The sequence below is a fragment of the Kogia breviceps genome, chromosome 4, assembly GCF_026419965.1.
Source record: "Kogia breviceps isolate mKogBre1 chromosome 4, mKogBre1 haplotype 1, whole genome shotgun sequence".
NCBI lineage: Eukaryota > Metazoa > Chordata > Mammalia > Artiodactyla > Physeteridae > Kogia > Kogia breviceps.
In genome coordinates this window covers 25,620,064-25,636,843 of record NC_081313.1, presented here as the reverse complement: position 1 = coordinate 25,636,843, position 16,780 = coordinate 25,620,064, and the positions used below count along the sequence as shown (strand labels likewise).

The window sequence follows — 16,780 nt, the reverse complement described above, 5'->3', positions numbered from 1 at the left end:
CTGGAATGTCATGTATAGTGTTCTGAGGGAAGCGTACATCAATATTATCCAGGTGGGCTGAGGAAAAGAAAACATAATAATTGCAGACTTATTTTTCTGTTATAAAATTTTTAGCCAACTATTAGTCGGACTGAGTAGTAGTAATGTAAATCTTTCCAGGGCCAGGGTATTGCTTTTTGTCCAGATTGAGGAACACTTCATCAAAATATTAAAGTGCCTCAAACAGAATCTCTTTACAAAGTATTTTCATGGATAGCAGTCATTAAATTGCAGTTCAAGTCTTGGCAGTAACGTGTTATAGTTTTCACTGTAGAGGTCTTACATGTCTTTTGTTAAATTTGTTCCTAAGTATTTTGTGGATTTTAATGCCTGTTTAAATGCTAATGATTTTATTTCTTCCTTTGTAATATGTATGACTTTTGTATCTTTTTCTTACCTTTTTACATTGGCTAAGGTCTCCAGTATAATATTGAAAAAAGTGGTGAGAGTGAACCTCTTAGCTTTGTTTATAATCTTAAGGGAAGAATATTCAATATTTCACCTTTAGGTATGATATTATCTTTAGGTTCTTCCTAGATGCTTTTAAATTTAACAAAAAGTTCCCTTTCACGTCCTAGTTTGCAAAGAGGTTTTTGTTTTAAAATCATGATGGCTATTGAATTTTATAAGGCATTTTTGCATTTATTGGTATGGTTATATGGTTTTTCTCCTTTATTCTGTTACAGTGGCAAATAACACCAACTGATTTTCAAACGTTAAGGCAACCTTCTATTCCTAGAATACACCTACTTAATCGTGATGTAGTATTGCTGCTTTTGACTTGCTAATATTTTGTGAAAGATTTTTGTAACTTAAGAGATGTTGGTCTCCAATTTTCTTGTAGTGTTTCTGTCAAGTTTTTGGCAGTATTATCTTGGCTTCATAAAATGAGTTGGGAACACTTTCTATTTTCTAAAGGAGTTTGTGTAAGATTAGTATAATTTCTTCCTTAAATGTTTGATAGAATTCCCAAAGAAAACCATCTGGACCTGCAGTTTTCTTTGCAGGAAGGCTTTCCATCATCAATTCAACCTTAAAAATAGAGTTATGAAAATTTTCTATTTCTTTTTGTATCAGTTTGGTAAGTTGTGTTTTTCAAAGAACTCTTTCTTTCAATCTATTTGTCAAGTTTATAGGCATAAAGTTATTCACTACATTCCTTTATTTGCCTTTTAATATATGTAGCGTCTGTGGTGATATTCCCTCCTTCATTTTTAATGTTGGTAATGTGTACTTTCCCTCCTTTTTTTCTTGATCGGTCTGCAGCATTCCCAAAAGTACGTCATGTCAGTGTTCTTTTTTCCGCAGGACAAGCAAAGAGGACGACCTTCTTTCAATATGAAGAGGTAGTACCCTCTTCTCTTTTCTTCTATTTTACATCATACAACACACACACACACACACATGCACACGAGCATATACACTTACAGACAAGGCAGACTATATCTAGGAAATCCCTCATTTTCCTAAAGATAAGTTCCTCAAAATGTTCTTTGGACCACTAGAATATATAAACTTCGGGGGATATAGACAAAATTTTAAAATGTCTACTTATAATTAATTACTATGATTATACATCTGTATTTCACATCATATGTTTTATTTTTTTGGAATGTAATTTAATTTTTTAAATTGAGTATATTTGACATACAATATTATATGTTTTATGTATAGTAGTAAGCTTTTGTGTTAAAATATATGTATGATATAAAACTGAAAATTTAAATGTCATTTATTATATGTGAAGTATACCTCAATAAAACTGTTAAAGAAAAATATATATGTGTACCATAAAATTTACCATTTTAAGTGTACAATTCAGTGGCATTAAGTGCTTTCACAATGTTGTGCAACCAATACCACTATCCATTTCCAGAACTTTATCATCCCAAACAGAAAATCTGTGCCCATTAAACAACAACTCCCCATTGCCCCTTCCTTCCAGGCCATTGGAACCTCTATTCTACTTACTGTCTCTATGAATTTGCCTGTTCTAGGTACCTCATAGAAGTAGAATCATACAATACTTGTCCTTTTGTGTTTGGCTTATTTCACTTAGCAAAATGTTCTAAAGGTTCATCCATGTTGTAGCATGTATCAGAATTCCATTCCTTTTATGGTTGAATAATATCCCATTGTATATATATACCACAACTTGTTTATCCATTCACCTGTAGATGAATTTTGGGGTTGTTTCCACCTTTTGACTATTGTGAATAATGCTGTTATGAATATTGGGGTACAAGTACCTGTTTGAGTCCCTGCTTTCAGTTTTTTTGTGGTATATACATTGGAATGGAATTGCTGGGTCATACAGTACTTCAATGTTTAACTTTCTGAGGAACTGCTAAACTATTCTCCACAGCGGCTAAACCATTTTACTTTCCTACAGCAATACATGAAGATTCCAGTTTCTCCAAAGCATTGCCAACACTTATTTTCCTTTTTTGTTTGTTTTTGTTGTTTGTTTTAGAATCACAGCCATCCTAATGGGCATAGAGTGGTATCTCATTGTGGTTTGGATTTGCATTTCCCTAATGACTAACGATGTTAACCATATTTTCATGTGCTTATTGTTTAGTTGTATATCTTCTTTGGAGAAATGCCATTCAAGATCTTTTCCCAGGGGCTTCCCTGGTGGCGCAGTGGTTGGGAGTCCGCCTGCCGATGCAGGGGGCATGGGTTCGTGCCCCGGTCCGGGAAGATCCCACATGCCGCGGAGCGGCTGGGCCCGTGAGCCATGGCCGCTGAGCCTGCACATCTGGAGCCTGTGCTCCGCAATGGGAGAGGCCACAGCAGTGAGAGGCCCGCGTACCGAAAAAAAAAAAAAAAAAAAAAAAAAAAAAAAAGATCTTTTCCCATTTTTGAATTGAGGTTTTTTTAACCCATTGCCTCATAAGAATTATTTATATATTCTGGATTAACATCCTTTATCAAGATAGATGATTTGCAAATATTTTTGATAATGTCCTTTAATGCACAAATGTTTTTGATGAAGTCCAATTTTTCTATTTTTTCTTTATTGCCTATGCTTTTGGTGTCATATCCAAGAAATTATTGACAAATCCAATGTCATAAAGACTTTCCCCTATGTTTTCATTTTAAAATTCTATACTTTTAGCTCTTAAGCTTAAGCCTTTGATCGGTTTTGAGTTAATTTTTGTATATGGTATAAGGTAAAGATCCAACTTCATTCTTTTGCATGTGCATATCCAGTTTTCTCACTACCTTTTGTTAAAAAGACTGTCTTTCCCCATTTAATGGTCTTGGCACTCCTATTGAAAATCAATTGACCAGATATGTTTGGGTTTATTTGGGGGCTCTCTATTCTATTCTTTTGATCTCTATGTCTATCCTCATGCCACTATCATACTGTTTTGATTACTATAGGTAAATAATAAGTTTTGAAAGTGTTAGTCTTACAAATTTGTTATTTTTCAAGGTTGTTTTGGCTATTGCAGGCTTATATTGACTTTTAAATACTGATTTCCCCCCTCATATTTCATGATTCCATTTTAATCAAATATGTCACATGCAACTTCAATATAGTTTATTTTGGTAAAATTCTTTAAGGTGCATTAATTAAGCTCATATGAGATTGGAAAGTAGGGAAATGATGTCAGTATGCCATGGAAACTATATTGGTTCATCTGCACAATTTCCCAGCATGTAATATTTTGTGCCATCAAGTAGAGCAGGGAGATGCAAGCACATTGGCAAGGTTGAATACAGCAAATACAAAGAAACAGAGTATTGAGAACAATGCCCTTTCTCTCTATGTTCTCTTTTTCTTTTGAAATAATTTTCCACTTAAAGGAAAGTTGCAGAAATAGTACAAATGGCTTACATATGCCTTTCTCCCAGCTTCCGTAATTTTCACAATTCCATAACCATTATACAATTACCAAAACCAGAAAAATAGCATTGGTGAATACTATTAACCAAACACAGATCTTATTTAAATTTCATTCATTTTCCCCTTAATGTCCTTTTTCTGCTTCAGGATCCAACCCATGATCCACATTGCATTTAGTTATTGGCTCCTTGGTTTCCTGCAACCTGTGATGGTTTCTCAGTCTTTGTCTTTCATGACCTTGATAGTTTGTAGAATGTCTTTCAACTTGGGTTCGTCTGATGTTTTCTCATGATTAGCTTGAGGTGTTGCATTTTTAGCACGATTACCCCAGAAGTGATACTGTGTCCATCTCAGTGCATAATGATTTCAATGTGATTTGTTGCTGGTGATTTATTAACCTTGATCACTTGGCTAAGGAGGTGTCTGCAGAGATTCTCCACAGTAAAGTTACCAGTTTCCCTATGTAATTGACAAATATCTTAGAGAAATACTCTGAGACTATGAAATATCTTATTTCTTCTCGAACACTCACAAGTGATTTTAGCATCCATCAAACTGACCAGACCTGCAACACTTATTATGGTGGTGTCTGCCTGGTGGTAATTTTTTTTATTTCTCTCATTTCTTCTACATTTATTAGTTGGAATTTTTTTGTAAGAAGAGATACTGTTTCCCCTATACATGTATTTATTCAATTTCTTTTAAAAAAATTTATTTATTTAGTTTATTTATTTTTGGCTGTGTTGGGTCTTCATTGCTGCGTGCAGGCTTTCTCTAGTTGTGCACAGTGGGGGCTACTCTTGGTTGTGGTGCACGGGCTTCTCGTTGCGGTGGCTTCTCTTGTTGCGGAGCATGGGCTCTAGGCACACAGGTTCAGTAATTGTGGCTCGCGGGCTCTAGAGCACAGGCTCAGTAGTTGTGGCACACGGGCTTGGTTGCTCCATGGCATGTGGGATCTTCCCAGACCAGGGCTTGAACCCATGTCCCCTGCATTGGCAGGCGGATTCTCAACCACTGTGCCACCAGGGAAGCCCTCCAATCCTTTTTTATGTTGGTATGGATTCATGGAAATTTGTTTTATTCTGAGCTCAAATTCAGTACTATTATTTTTAATTTTGTTAAGCTCAAACTGTTCTAGCTTTGTCCACTGGGAATTTCTTCACATCGGTTCCTGTGTCTTTTTGACATGTTCCCATCTTTTCTCAAGTACCTCAACTACCTCCTTATTTTCTGGTACAACAGGTCATTCCATGTTCATCTTGTATCTTCCAAAGGAGGTCTTGTTCCTCTCATTGAGGAATGGTGTTTAGAATTCAAGATCTAGGTTCTAGGTGTGCTTATTGCAGTAAGAGTACCACTGCTTCTTGGTCATCTTAGCACATGGAGCTAGGAGATGTATGTACATGTACTCACCCCCCCACACACACATATCTAAATGTTTGTGTGTGTGTGTGTGTGTGTGTGTATTAGATATGTACTAAAAATAATGATTTCAATACTGATACCTCTGATTCCAACTCAACACCAGGGTTCCTTCTAGCCATGTCCCCCTTTCCTTATTTGTAACATATCTCTGAGAATTATTAATAGAATCATGGCCCTGATATACAGTGTATCACTTATTTGTTCAGTACTAGTATACACACAAAGTAGTTACTGAATGGCTAATCCACACCCCTATGAGAAACAAATTTACTAGCTACAGTATAGTAATTATAAACAGTGCTTTTTATCTTTAGGCTTTCAGTATCCAGTTAATATACTGTTTACCATTGTTAGTTTGTTTAGTTTTTTTTCTTCCCCATCTCCTTCAGTATGGTTATGTTAGTCATTTGTAATATATTTAACTTGCTAATTTGTTACTATTCATATTCCATTTTGGGTTCTTCTCCCATCCTGATTGATTTTAATAATTTATTTTTTGGTTATGTGAGACATTAGTAAGGTTTTCAGAGTCGAAGCTACACACATTGTACTCAGCAAAGTGTCACTTCCTCCTCACCCCATCACCCCCTTCTAATTTTCCCATCCTTTCACCTCTTTGTTACCCATACCATATAGGCAGCCCACCTCTTCAGTTTCTGGTTTATCTTTCCTGTACACAGAATCCCTGATTTAAGATTTTTCGACTTATGATTTCTTGGTTTTACAATGGTGTGAAGCTATACCCATTTGTACTTAGAATTTTTAATTTTGATCTTTTCCAGGCTAGTGACATGCAGTAGATACTCTCTTGTGATGCTGGGCGGGGGCAGCAAGCTGTAGCTCCATCAGCCACGTGACCATAAGCATAAACAACCAATACACTTACAACCATTCTGTATCCAGACAACCATGCTGTCTTTCACTTTTAGTACAGTATTTAATACTCCATGAGATATTCAATACTTTATTATAAAATTGGCTTTTGTGTTAGATGATTTTGCCCAACTGTAGGCTAACGTTAGTGTTCCGTGTACGTTTAAGGTAGGCTAGGCTAAACTATAATATTCAGTAGGTTAGGTGTATTAAATGCATTTTCCACCTTAAGATAGGTTATTGGGACGTAACTCCACTGTAAGTCAGGGAATATATCTTTTGCACAAATAAGATACATATGTATTTTCTTTTTTTCTTAATAGATCTTTATTGGAGTATAACTGTTTCACAATACTGTGTTAGTTTCTGTTGTACATCAAAGTGAATCAGCCATATGCATACATATGTCCCCATATCCCCTCCCTCATGAGCCTCCCTCCCATCCGCTGTATCCCACCCCTCTAGGTCATCTCCTTCTTGCTATGTGAAGAGTAACATGCCATAGATACTCTTTTGTACTTTGCTTCTTCTCCAGCCCAACTCCATATCGCCCCCCTTCTTCTTTTTGTCTCAGTTTGGTTACATGGTTTGTCTTAGATGGGCATAGTACTTAGTTTTCACCATCTTTATGCATTTTGATTTTGTTGCTATATCCCAGATGCCCCAACCATTTTTTATACCTCATTTCATCAAGCTACTTTCAGCTTTTTTTTTTCTTAAAAGGTAAGATTCTAATCTTACTGTAGTAGTTCTTTATTAAGAGTTTAATTTATTGCTTGTTACTATGTCAGTGTTTCTCACTGGATTATGCTTTAAAAAAATTCTCCAACCACAATGCTATGAAACTAGAAATCAACTATAAGAAAAATCAAACTGCAAAAAACACAAACACGTGAAGGCTAAACAATCTGCTACTAAACAACCAATGGATCACTGAAGAAATCAAAGAGGAAATCAAAAAATACCTAGAGGGCTTCCCTGGTGGTGCAGTTGTTGAGAGTCCGCCTGCCGATGCAGGGGACACGGGTTTGTGCCCCGGTCCAGGAAGATCCCACATGCCGTAGAGCGGCTGGGCCCGTGAGACATGGCCACTGGGCCTGTGTGTCCGGAGCCTGTGCTCCAGAATGGGAGAGGCCACAGCAGTGAGAAGCCCACTTACCACAAAAAAAAAACAAAACAAACAAACAAAAAAAACCTAGAGACAAATGATTTTTTTTTTTTTTTTTTTCCGGGTACGCAGGCCTCTCACTGTTGTGGCCTCTCCCGTTGTGGAGCACAGGCTCCGGATGCGCAGGCTCAGCGGCCATGGCTCACGAGCCCAGCCGCTCTGCAGCATGTGGGATCTTCCCGGACCGGGGCACGAACCCGTGTCCCCTGCATCGGCAGGCGGATTCTCAACCACTGTGCCACCAGGGAAGCCCCCAAGAGACAAATGAAAATGAAAACACAATGATCCAAAACCTATGGGACACAGCAAAAGCAGTTCTAAGAGGGAAGTTTACACTGATACAAGCTTACCTCAGGAAACAAGAAAAATTGCAAGTAAAAAATCTAAACTTACACCTAAAGCAACTAGAGAAAGAAGAACAAACAAAACCCAAAGTGAGCAGAAGGAAAGAAACCATAAAGATCAGAGGCTAAATAAATGAAATAGAGACTAAAACACAATAGAAAGGATCAATGAAACTAAAAGCTGGTTCTTTGAAAAGATAAACAAAATTGATAAACCTTTAGCCAAATTCATCAAGAAAAAAAGGGAGAGGCTTCCCTGGTGGTCCAGTGGTAAAGAGTCTGCTTTACAATGCAGGGGACATGGGTTCAATCTCTGGCCAGGGAACAAAGATCCCACATGCCACGGGGCAACTAAGCCCGTGCGCCACAACTACTGAGCTCTCACACCTCAGCTAGAGAGCCTGCATGCCACAAACTACACAGCCCACGTGCTCTGGAACCCGTGCCCCACAACTACAGAGCCTAGGTGCCCTGGAGCCCATGCGCCACAACTAGAGAAGAGAAAACTCGCACACCACAACTAGAGAGATCTCGCATGCCTCAACAAAGATCCTGCGTGCTGCATCTAAGATCTGATGCAGCCAAAAATAAATAAAATAAATACATCTTTAAAAAAAAAGAAAAAAGGGAGATAATCCAAATCAATAAAATCAGAAATGAAAAGGGAGAAGTTACCACCAACAGCACAGAAATATAATACAAAGGATCGTAAGAGACTACTACAAGCAACTATACACCAATAAAATAGGCAAGCTAGAAGAAATGGACAAATTCTTAGAAAGGAACAATCACCTAAAACTCGAACCTGGAAGAAGTAGAAAATATGAGCTGACCAATTACCAGTATTGAAATTAAGTCAGTAATTTAAAAGCTCCCAACAAACAAAAGTCCAGGACCAGATGGCTTCACAAGTCAATTCTACCAAACGTTTAGAGAAGAGTTATTCTACCAAACGTTTAGAGAAGAGTTAACATCCATCCTTCCAAAACTATTCCAAAAGATTGCAGAGGAAGGAACACTTCCAAACTCATTCTATGAGGCCACCATCACCCTGATACAAAAAACAGGCAAAGATATCACAAAAAAAGAAAATTACAGGCCAATATCACTGATGAACATAGATGCAAAAATCCTCAACAAAATACTAGCAAACCAACTCTAACAATACGTTAAAAGGATCATAAACAATAATCAAGTGGGATTTATCCCAGGAATGCAAGTATTTTTCAATATCTACAAATCAATCAATGCGATATATCACATAACAAATTGAAGAATAAAAACCATATGATCATCTCAATAAAAAAAAAAAAGCTACAGTGATTAAAAAACTGCCTGCCAATGCAGGGGACGTGGGTTCAATCCCTGGGCTGGGAAGATCCCACATGCTGCACAGCAACTAAGCCCATGTGCCACAACTACTGAGCCTGCACGCTAGAGCCCAGGAGCCATAACTACTGAGCCTGTGTGCCACAACTACTGAAGCCCACAGGCCCTAGAGTCCATGTGCCACAACTACTGAGCTCATGCTCCATGACTACTGAAGCCCGCACACTCTAGGGTCCATGTGTCGCAACTACTGAGCCTGCATGCTGCAACTACTAAAGCCCATATGCCTAGAGCCCGTGCTCCACAAGAGAAGCCACCACAATGAGAGAAGCCCGTGCACTGTAACGAAGAGTAGCCTCTGCTCGCCACAACTAGAGAAAGCCTGCACGCAGCAATGAAGACCCAATGCAGCCAAAAATAATAATAATTAATTAAATAAAAACCCCTTTAAAAAAAATTCAACAAGCATTTATGATAAAAACTCTCCAGAAAGTGTGCATAGAGGGAACCTACCTCAACATAATAAAGGCCACCCACAGCTAATATCACACTCAATGGTGAAAAACTGAAAGCATTCCCTCTAAGATCAGGAACAAGACAAGGATGCCCATTCTCGCCACTTTTATTCGGCGTAGTTTTGGAAGTCCAAGCCATGGCAATCAGAAAAGAAAAGGAAATAAAAGGAATACAAATTGGAAAGGAAGAAGTAAAACTGTCACTGTTTGCAGATGACATGATACTGTACATAAAGAATCTTAAAGATGCCACCAGAAAACTACTAGAGCTAATCAATGAATTTGGTAAAGCTGAAGGATACAAAATTAATGCACATAAATCTCTTGCATTCCTATACACTAGTGATGAAAAATCTGAAAGAGAAATTAAGGAAACACTCCCATTTACCACTGCAACAAAAAGAAAAAAATACCTAGGAATAAACCTACCTAGGGAGACAAAAGACCTGTATGCAGAAAACTATAAGACACTGATGAAAGAAATCAAAGATGACACAAACAGATGGAGAGATATACCACGTTCTTGGATTGGAAGAATCACTATTGTGAAAATGACTATACTACTCAAGGCAATCTACAGACTCCATGTAATCCCTATCAAATTACCAGTGGCATTTTTTACAGAAGTAGGACAAAAAATCTTAAAATTTGTATGGAGACACAAAAGACCCTGAATAGCCAAAGCAGTCTTGAGGGAAAAAAATGGAGCTAGAGGAATCAGACTCCCTGACTTCAGACTATACTACAAAGCTACAGGAATCAAGACAATATGGTACTCGCACAAAAACCAGAAATGTAGATCAATGGAACAGGATAGAAAGCCCAGAGATAAACCCATGCACCTATGGTCAACTAATCTAAGACAAAGGAGGCAAGGATGTACAATGGAGAAAAGACAGTCTCTTCAATAAGTGGTGCTGGGAAAACTGGACAAGCTACATGTAAAAGAATAAAATTAGAACACTCCTTAACACCATACACAAAAATAAACTCAAGGGTTTCCCTGGTGGCGCAGTGGTTGGGAGTCCGCCTGCCGATGCAGGGGACACGGGTTCGTGCCCCGGTCTGGGAAGATCCCACATGACGCAGAGCAGCCGGGCCCGTGAGCCATGGCCGCTGAGCCTGCACGTCCGGAGCCTGTGCTCTGTGGCAGGGGAGGCCACAACAGTGAGAGGCCCGTGTACCGCAAAAAAAAAAAAAAAAAAAAAAAAAAAAACCTCAAAATGGGTTAGAGAACTTAATGTAAGACTGGACACTATAAAACTCTTAGAGGAAAACACAGGAAGAACACTCTTTGACATAAATCATAGCAAGATCTTTTTTGACCTACCTCCCAGAGTAATGGAAATAAAACCAAAAATAAACAAATGGGACCTAATGAAACTTAAAATCTTTTGCAAAGCAAAGGAAACTACAAACAGGACAAAAAGACAACCCTCAGAATGGGAGAAAATATTTGCAAATGAATCAACGGACAAAGGATTAATCTCTAAAATATATAAACAGTTCATGCAGCTCAATATTTAAAAAAAACAAACAACCCAATCAAAAAATGCACATAAGACTGAATAGACATTTCTCCAAAGAAGACATACAGATGGCCAAGAAGCACATGAAAAGCTACTCAACATCACTAATTATTAGAGAAATGCAAATCAAAACTCAATGAGGTATCACCTCACACCAATTAGAATGAGCATCATCAGAAAAGCTACAAACAACAAATGCTGGAGGGCGTGTGGAGAAAAGGGAACCCTCTTGCACTGTTGGTGGGAATGTAATTTGATACAGCCACTATGGAGAACAGTATGGAGGTTCCTTAAAAAACTACAAATAGAACTACCATAGACCCAGCAATCCCACTACTGGGCATATACCCAGAGAAAACCATAATTCAAAAAGACACATGCACCCCAATATTCATTGCAGCACTATTTACAATAGCCAGGTCATGGAAGCAACCTAAATGCCCATCGACAGAAGAATGGATAAAGAAGATGTAGTACATATATACAATGGAATATTACTCAGCCATAAAAAGGAACGAAATTGTGTCATTTGTAGTGATGTGGAGTGATATAGAGACTGTCATACGGAGTGAAGTAAGTCAGAAAGAGAAAAACAAATATCGTACATTAATGCATATATATGGAACCTAGAAAAAAGGTACAGATGAACTGGTTTGCAGGGCAGAATGTAGAGAACAGATGTAGAGAACAAACGTATGGACACCAAGGGGGGAAAGTGGTGGCTGGGGGGGTGGGATGAATTGGGAGATTTGGATTGACATGTATACATTAATAAGTATGAAATGGATAGATAATAAGAACCTGCTGTATAAAAAAATAAATAAAATAAAATTCAAAAAAAAATTAATGTATAATCATGCACTTGTACCTGTACAAGTATTTAGTGTTGTTTTGTGGTGTTTTATATTTTTCACAACTGGGATGCTATTGAATTCAGTATTCTAAACCTTGCTTTTTATTCTTTTCATGTCAGTAGATATTGATTTACATCATTCTTTTAAATTACTACATAATATTTCATAGTAGGGATTTACCATGGCTTATGTAGCCATTTATGAATATATCGATGGGTATTTAGGTTGTTGTCCTTTTTTCTTTTCTTTGCAACTATGAACTAGGGGTAAGAATATCTTTGTGCATGCCACTTAAAATACATGTTTGATGCATACAGGATATTGAGAAATGGAATTGCTGGGTCATTGAGAATGAATAATTACCAATTTCAAAGTTACTGCCACGTTGCTGTTCAGAGAGCCTTAAATAATTTTTTTCTATCAGTTGAGTGGGAGAATACCATTTCCTCACATTCTTGATTGGTAGTATCAACATTTATTTTTTGCCAATTATACGGTGAAAAGTTTCATCTTATTTTAATTTACATGTCTGCAATAACTAGGGAGAATAACATTGATTTTTATATTTACTGATCATTTGATTTTCCCCACTCCATAACTGTCTAAGCTACGCATATACTTGTAGCCTTACTTATGAATTCTTAAATTAGCTTGTTAAACTATATACTAAATGTTATTAGGATATTTGGGGGATTACATTGTCTTTATGGAACAATTTGGAGAGAATTGGCATCATAATATATTGAGACCATTAACAGTCTCCATTTACTTAGGTGTTTGTCTATGTCCTATAGTTTACTTTTTCCCCTGTAAAGATCTTATATCTTTATTGTTATGTTTATTCTTAGGTGTTTTATACTTAGGTTTCTGTTGCAAATTCCCTTCCATTACATTTTCTAACTATCTATTGCTGGTGAACAGGAAAACCACCAGTTCGTGAATGATTACCTGCTATCCAGTCACTTTGCCGTACTCTGTCATTACTTGTCAGTTTTCATCACACTTGTTTTCACAATCTACCATTTGGTAGACTAATATTACCCTGGAGCCGCCACCTCTTATCCCAAGTCCCTAGGAATAACAGAAAAGTTAGAAGAAGAATACAATCCATAGCATGTAGAAATCTCCTTCTGGAGATAGTTTGTACATATACAAACACACTTTTTCTTTTCCCACTTATACAGTATAGTAGTATACTGAATAAACAGTTAATCATTTTCTGCTGCCTCCTGATAAAAGTGTTCAATGTCAGTACACAGAGAGGATTCCCTTCTGTTTAAGGGTGCCACTATATGGATGTACAATAATTTACCCAGTGCCCCGTGGAGGAAACCGGTGCCCAATCCTCTATGATTACAATGAAAATACTTGTATGAAAGGCCTTGCATCAATATCTTCAGGATCAATTCCTAGCAGTGAAATTCCTAAACCTGGATCAAATATATACACCTTCAATATATATATTATATATATATATTTTTTGGCCATGCCGCATAGCTTGAGAGACCTTAATTCCCCAATCAGGGACTGAACCCACGCCCTAGGCAGTGAAAACATGATGTCCTAACCAGTGGACCCCCAGGGAATTCCCACACCTTCAACACTGACAGCTACCATCCAGTTGCCCTTCATAGAGGCTGTATCAATACATATTCGGAACAACAGTACATCAGCATCATGCTGTTTGCCTACACCTTCAGCAATACAACAGCTGCTGTTTAAAACTGCCTGAAAGGAATATAGACAGAATTGGTATCTTAATTCTTGCTGGAGCAGATGCTGCTAATGTCCCAGCTAGTAACTTTACCTGCAGCCATAAATAACAGTTCCTGCACATTTTGACAGCATCCAACTTGTGTCTGAATCTTTCTGCTTCTCTTCCCGAGTCATTCTGAGGTGTCATGGGGAGTGCTCCACCCTGCAAGGGTGGGCTTTCCAGGGTGGCTGGGAAGAACCAGTCTATCAGCCTCTCAGAGGCAACCCCCAACCAATATAGAATAGGAATCAGTGGATAAATATGTAAGCTTCTCCATCTCTCAGGAGGCAGTTCTTGCCAGTTCCTCAGAGTGAATTCAGCTCTTGTTGACTAGAGCAGTAATCTTCACTTTAATGTATCCTTTATTGACTTTTCTACCTTCCCTACCTCACTTTCCCTACTTCCTCTCTTCCTGATATCACCTCCCCAATAAGCTACATACCCCCTAATCCTTGCCTCAAGGTCTGCTTTTGCAGAGACCTAAACTGGTACCAGAGATGGCCATGGAAAGTTGACCCTCAAGAATGGGACTAGAGATTTTGCTCACTCTCTGGTCAGGAGGCATCAAGAACCTCATTGCTGGTCTAAGTTGGGGTAGTGACAACCCACCGCAGGCTGTACCAGCACGTTTACTAAGACCTTCACCTTTGTTTGTTTAGGAATGAGGAACGGGTGGAAGGGACCAGGCTAGGGAATACGTGGTAGCTCTTGAATGGTGTGGGACAATGGTATTCATAAGGATTGTAGAGGTGGCTGACTTCTGTTAACTCTCCTGGAAGCCTTGAAGAAAGAGACTGGCACACCAGGTCAGCCAACTATCAACTCAGGGCATGTCACGAGAGCCAGAAGCCTTTCATGGCTGATTTTAGTTAGACTCTTACCTCTTGCAGCAGGAGGGCAGACTATGCTGAACATTAGCCTCAGAATACGATAATAAAAATGTCAGAGCTACAGTGGGATGCCGAATGCAAGCCAAAGCAGGTGTTCTGTGTTAATGTATGGGCCCTGAAAAGGAAGAAATAGGACTGTGAAACTTGGAATAGTTGTATCTGGGTGAATGCACTATACAATCTTAACCCCACATTTCCTTGAGTCTTCTGGGCGGGCATGCTTATTTATAAAAAGACCTTCCCTTTTCTCCTGTGTTTTCTAATAGTTTCCTTCCTTTTTACCCCATTCAAATTTGACTGAATTATAATGTATTTTGTTGCAAGGAATGAATTGGGAATCCAACTTTTTTTTCTTTTTTGAGAGAGCTATCCAGTTCTTCAGGATCATTAATTGAATAATTCATCTTTCCCCACTGATATCGAATGCCACACTGGTGATATATTAAATTCCATATGCATTTGGGTGTTATGGGAGAGAATGCTAGTTATTTACCACAGCTTTTCCTTCCTCTCTCTGGGCTCACAACAGGTAGTTTCCCAGCTTCAGTTGCAGTCAGGAAGTGATGGACCTGGCACATAAAAGCTTCCCACACATGATCCTCCAACCTCTTTGCCTTCTGCCATGTGGAATGGCGATATCCTCCAGAAAAACTTGTGAAGCCACATATTGAGCATGGCAGAGCATGAGCTCCAGAATCCCTGCCTGGAGGAGAGCCTGCCAAGCAGGAACACCTGTTTTGGACTTTATGAAAATGAGAAATCATCTTTCATTTTATGAGCCATTCATTTTTTTTTTTCTGTCTTTCCTTAAACCACATATTATTACTTTATCTAATATAGGTCTACTTCTGTACTCTATTCTGTTCCATTCATTCGTCTGCCTGCTCATGTGCCAGTAATGCAGTTTTAATTAATACAATTTTGTAATGTATTTTGGTACAGAGTAGGGCCAATCCCTTAACTTTTATTTTACAATTTTTTTCCTGGTTTCCCTCCTTTTCCATATGAACTTTAGAACTCGTATCACTAGCCAAAATACAATCTCCTTGCTATGTTTATTGAAATTGCATTATATGTAGAGTCTGATATGGGAAGAATTAACATCTTTATAATTTGAATCTTCTTATATAAACATCTTTCCATAGAATTCATGTCTTCATTTATATTCTTCAATACCTTCATAAACTTCTCCTTGCATAGGTGGTAATTTTTCATTTAGTTTATTCATAGGTATCTTTTTCTGGTGAAGTTATGCTATTATAAGTAAGACCTTTTCCTCTGTTATATTTTATAATTGGTCATTGCTTATATAGGAAGTCTACTAGGATGATGTGTTGCATCTTAGCATGATGTCAAATAAAAATAAAATACCAGTCTGCCACCCAAGAAAAGCACTTAAAAGCAAAATAAATCTTTAAAAGTTTTTAAGCAAAATAAATCTTAAAAGAAGTTTAAAATGTCTATACTGCAATAGCAGAAAAACAGACTGTATAAAGAGAAGGTATGTTGTCAGTTTATTCAGAATGGTCAGAGGATGTCCTCCTTTTGGATCGGAATTCCAAGAGCTACCCACATTTATAAACTTTTCATACTATTTAACAAATAAGCAATGTCAAGTTGGGGTTTGAGGAAGGTCAGTAACATCGCCATTCTCCACTAAGCTCCTAAGCAACTTAGAAACAGGCTCAGGTATTCAGCCAGATGGAAGTAAAAGTGTCACCATTATTGATAAAGCTGATAGTAGAGAACAAGGCTTAAATCTGTGGCAACAACTTGTTTCCTACATCGCACCCCAGAGATATAGAGACTTTGCAATCCACTGGCACCACTGGACAACGCGTGCCTGTTCTTACAAACTTCTGGCATGGAATGGCAGAGCAGAACATACTTCGATAAGAAGGCATCCTAGAATTCCCTTGTTTCACTCTTCCTTGCCTGGGGAGGAGAGAGTAAAAGGGCAGAGCAAGGTCAGGACTGTAACGGAAGGTGACTCCACATGGAAAGAAAATCAGAAGTGATGAATAGTGTTACCCCTCTGAGAACCAGCAAAGCTATGCTCTAAGAGCGATATTCTTTTTAGGGACCAAAAGTTTGTATCTACGGTTTTTGGACGTTAGTGTCAAATATTAGATTGGAATTTTAGGCAGAAAATCAAACTACATGGATTTTTATGTCATGCTGACATAAGCATTGTGGAACATG

The 16,780-nt window shown here is 38.1% G+C and overlaps 1 long non-coding RNA gene across 2 annotated transcripts; it reads right to left on the bottom strand.

The window, feature by feature from the left end:
* Positions 1-7: 7 nt before the first annotated feature.
* On the bottom strand, positions 8-15,255 carry LOC136793980 (uncharacterized). 2 transcript variants are annotated; one of them, XR_010840093.1, is made up of 4 exons: positions 15,072-15,255; positions 14,570-14,693; positions 12,881-13,003; positions 8-57 (listed from the first exon to the last, which is right to left on the bottom strand). It is a non-coding gene; the product is annotated as an uncharacterized lncRNA (long non-coding RNA). The 2 variants fall into 2 exon arrangements; XR_010840092.1 differs by lacking the exon at positions 15,072-15,255 and having other exon boundaries at positions 14,570-14,881.
* Between the last annotated feature and the right edge of the window lie 1,525 nt (positions 15,256-16,780).